Genomic DNA, 4,961 nt, shown 5'->3' on the forward strand with positions numbered 1-4,961 from the left:
GGTCTTCGTGTGCAAAAGCCTTTCCTCATGATGCGCTGAAGGGCCGAGGGGTGACTTCCGCCCTACCGAGACCCCAGCCTTGGTCCTCTTGCACCGATCAGTAAACCTTTGGGAAATTCTTTGGGGGCCCACTAGCTGGCCCCGCTTCTTAGCATGAAAGTGGAAATCTTGCCTGTCCATCCCTGCTAGCACGTGAAAGCACAATTGCTCCCTAAGGTGGTTTTGGTAATTAATCAAACCATATGAATCATTGGACAAATGAGTTTATTCAAGTACATTTCAGAAAAGTTCAAAGATGCTTTGGCTATAGGATTGTGTGGAGATGCCCCTTTGATGCAAGGAAGGAATAGTATTAATCGGGGTGAGGTATTATGATGAATTGGTTGCTCAAGTGCTTAACGGTAGTCACCCACTTTCCCACAAAAATATATCTGTCCCAAGCCATATATGCAAAATCGGTGCCACCAACATTTCCTACTCGGCCATACCGACTTTACACTTAGACACATCCTATGCCAAACTCACCATCTCGGTACAACTAACATTCCTATCGATACCACCGCGATTTCGTGACCAATATTATGTTGAGACGATTTCAAGTTTCGGAATTTCTGAGTCTGAAATCGGTCTCACTGAGTTTGGAAACCAGTCTAGGTCATCATATCGGTACCACCGAGATTCCTATATCAATCTCACCCAGAATTCAAAAGTTTCCACATTGAGTGCAACTCGGTACCACCGAGATTCATTTCAGTGTCACCCGGTTGGGAAATAATGTTGTAATGGTTGGATTTTGGGGGCTGCCTATATATACCTCTCCACCTACCTCTCACTCATAGAGGAAGCACTCAAAACACACTTATACTTGCAAGATCCATTTTTCTAAGACAAAGCCACCTACTCATGTGTTGAGATCAAGAGATTCCATTCCAACCTTTTAAACCTTGATTTCTAGCCTCCCCAAATTGCTTTCCACAAGATCAATCTCTCTTACCCCTGCCAAATCTGAGAGAGAGTGATTGAGTGTTTAGGAGACTATCTTTAGAAGCACAAGAGCAAGAAGTTCATTGTTCTACCACATCTATTACCTTTTGGAGGGTGGTGCCTCCTATATTGGTTAGGTGTCGCTCGTATACGGTTAGGTACCTGAATGACGATCACGGCTTCGTTTGGAACCATCTAAATTAGGCGAAAGCTAGTCCGCACCTAAGCGCCCGAGTGAAGAGGTAGTCCTCACTCGAGGCAGGATTTTCCCTAGGCGAAAACGGAATCACTGCTAAGGAATGATTGTTTATGTTCGTCTTGGCGTCCGAATGGAGGTCTTGCCTTCATCCGGAACCCCTTTAAGTGAGGCAAAAACTAGTTTGCAGCTAAGCCCTAGAGTGTGGATGTTTCCACAATCACTCGGGGTAGGGTTTACCTTAGGCGAAATAGGTTCGCTACCAAGAAATAATCGTCCTATTCATCTTGGCACCCGAATGGAAGTCTTGCCTTCATTCGAAGCCCCTCTAACTTAGGCGAAAATTGGTTCGCCGCTAAGCTCCCGAGTGTGGAGGTTTCCACGATCACTCGGGGTAGGGTTCACCTTAGGTGAAACAGGTTCGCTACCAAGATGATTGATGGGGTTATAGTCCTAGGGTAGGGTCATAGGCCTGCCCTGTGGGTCCTACCCAAGGACTACCCCTCATAAGGGACAAGGCCCTTAGTCAGTTCCGACTGAACTAAGGAGTTCCCATCATCCAGTCGGTAACAGGTCCTCGACCATCCAGTCGGAGACTAGCATTCAGAGTGTATCAAACTAACCGACTGGATTCCATTCTGAGCATCGTAACCCCCGTGGAGGGAAACGGTCATACGTTTCCACGTGCCTTTATTAGCATTTAAGACGTACGTTACCTGTAACGTAGGCATTTATTCGCCACTACTCCAGCCCTGTACACCGAACCGTTGTGGAGGGCAGCGCACTCTATATAAGTCACCCTCCCCCACTGGTGCAGGGGTTAGCAATTCACTGTATTCTATATTCCACTCGACAACAAGCTCCCAGAGCACTGAGACGTAGGGCTATTACCTCCACCGCAGAGGGGCCTGAACTCATACAACCTCGCCGTAGCTAAGGCTCTGCCCATCCTTTCGTACCCTACACATCTACTGTCATGCTTATACCCACGACAGTTGGCGCCCACCGTGGGGCAGGCGTCTAAGCGACTTCCGGCGAGTTTGCGACTACATCCTTTCGTCATGTCGTCCGGTGGAGATTCGAGCATGGGTCACGAGATCCTCTTCGGTGCTCTCTCCTTCATCGTCGACGATTCAGCATGGCTTCGGGATGCTCCTCTCGACATCGAGGCGCTTCCCCGCCGCGGGGCTACGCACTTCCGTGCCGGCGCCCGCGGCGTTCTTCTTCTCCAGCAGTCGGCTCCGGTATCGACCTACACCGCCGTCATGCGTCGCAACAAGCGGTCCCGCCGTCCGCGGCTCCAGCGTTGGGTGCGACACGCCCAGGCACGCCAGAACGCGTCTTCACAAGTGGCGGTCCTAGAGTCGGTTGTGGTTCCCCCGCCGTCCCAGCGCTCGGACTCGGTCCCGACTGAGTTTCCTTCCAAGTACGCGGGTCGCGGGCCTGCTGCAGAAGTACACATGGCCAACTCCCATGAAGATCCCCGTCAAGCTGGCCGGAACGAGCACGAGATCGACGAAACATCCGGTGCGCGTCGTCCGCCTCGCCGTTCTGCCAGTCGGCACACTCGGCGGAGCAACGTGGAGTTGTTCCGCACACCCATCCTCAACTTGGCTGCGGCTGCCAAGATAGCCGATTCCCTTCAGCCGACTGATTCAGAGGCTGGCAGGGGGATCGAGCATATCCGAGCCCTATTGCACACGGCGTAGCAGCAAAATTCGGCGGTCTCCCAGTTGCACAACAGGATCCACAATAGTTCTGTTCATGCGAATATGCATCGGTCAGTTCACAGCCCTGGTTCTCATCAGCGACACAGGGGAGGCAGCCGTTCCATAAATCCCGAAGATCGTCGCCATTCACACACCCCTCCGTGGGGTGGGCCCTACGGGCCCCGACATCATGATGATCGGCGTTCAGTCGGTGACACTTACGACCCAAGACCCGACGTAAGAGGACATATCACCCAGCGGAGGGTCGATAGGGGCCGAGCCCACCGCGATGGTTACGATATTGACCGTCCGAGTGGAAGCAGGACCATCGTTTCTGGTCCCGAGTGTTTCAGTCAAGCCATCCGTTCGGCTGACATCCCTCCCAACTTCCGATTGGCGACGGGAATCAGCAAGTTTACAGGAGAGTCCAAGCCAGAAACATGGCTGGATGATTACCGAGTGGCAGTCCAGATCGGAGGAGGGGACGACCATGTCGCCATGGAGCACCTCCCTCTGATGCTCGACGGGTCGGCGCGAGCGTGGCTGAACCAGTTGGCCCCCTCAAGCATCTACAGCTGGGCAGATCTGGCTCGAGTGTTCATCAGGACCTTCGAAGGGACGTGCAAGCGCCCTGCTGGCCTCGTGGAACTCCAACATTGCGTCCAGAAGCAGAATGAGCCCCTGCGTGATTTCATTCAGCGTTGGACAACCCTCTCCCACACGGTGGAGAACGTCACGGAGCATCAAGTAGTCTGCGCCTTCAAGGCAGGCGTGCGGTACAGGCATCTGTACCTGAAGTTCGGCCGAACAGGTGATATCTCCATGAGCAAGATGATGGAGATAGCAGCACGCTATGCAAATGGCGAAGAAGAGGACCGCATCCGAAGCGGCAAGCACAAAACAGTCGCCGATGGAGATGGGAGTAACACTCGGAAGCAGAAGCAGAAAGCTCCGTCCACTCCGCAGGCAGAGGCTGCAGTTATAGCCAACGCCAAGTTCAAGGGCAAAGGGAAGGCTCAGTTCACCCCCAAGAAGAAGCAGTTCAATAATCCCATCCTGGACAAGCCGTGTCCGATTCATACGAAGATGGATGAAGAGGCAACCCCATTTATCCGAAGCATACCACTCGATAGTGTCGCCTCCTGATCCAGGGGTTCGGTGAAGGGCAACCGAGTGAAAAGGACAATGAACAGGATGAAGAGGATAAGGAGGATCCGTTCCCCCAAGTCCATGCAACACTGATGATTTTTGCTGACGTTGAGAGCAAGAGTCGACTGAAGCTGGTGAACAGGGAGGCGAACATGGCCACCCCTACCAACCCCAAGTTCCTCAAATGGTCTCAGACTGCGATCACCTTTGACCAGTCGAATCATCCGGCACATGTACGCACCCCAGGGAGACAGGCTCTGGTCGTCGACCCGATGGTGGAAGGAGTCCGACTGCGCAAAGTCCTCATGGACGGTGGCTGTGGCTTGAACATCATGTATGCCGACACTCTCAAGGGGATGGGCATTCCGATGTCCAAACTCAGCGAGAGCAGCATGCAGTTCCATGGAGTCGTCCCTGGACGGAAGGCCAAGTCACTCGGCCAGATCGCGTTGGACGTCGTTTTCGGCTCCGACAAGAACTTCCGCAAGGAAAAGCTGACGTTCGAGGTGGTGGACTTCCAGAGCGCTTACCACGCAATTCTAGGCCGCCCGGCGTATGCACGTTTCATGGCCCATCCATGTTACGTATACCTGAAGCTGAAGATGCCAGGCCCGAAAGGTGTGATCACCATCACAAGCATTCGACAGCGGGCTGAAGAGTGTCCGCAGCAGGGATCAAGAATCGCCGACCAGCAGATGGCCGTCCTCGAGCTTGACGAGTACAAGAAAACAATCGACCCCGCTGACTTAATGCGTTCGAAGAATCCAGCTTTGGAGTCTGCATTCCAGTCGGCGGGAGAGACGAAGAAGGTCAGCATCCACCCGACGGACGACACTGCTGCCCCGACGAACATCTCCACCACCCTCGATCCTAAATAGGAAGCCGAGCTCACCCAATTCCTCCGTGAGAACTAGGACATCTTT

This window comes from Hordeum vulgare, chromosome 4H (assembly GCF_904849725.1).
Source record: "Hordeum vulgare subsp. vulgare chromosome 4H, MorexV3_pseudomolecules_assembly, whole genome shotgun sequence".
In the NCBI taxonomy this organism is placed as follows: Eukaryota; Viridiplantae; Streptophyta; class Magnoliopsida; order Poales; family Poaceae; genus Hordeum; species Hordeum vulgare.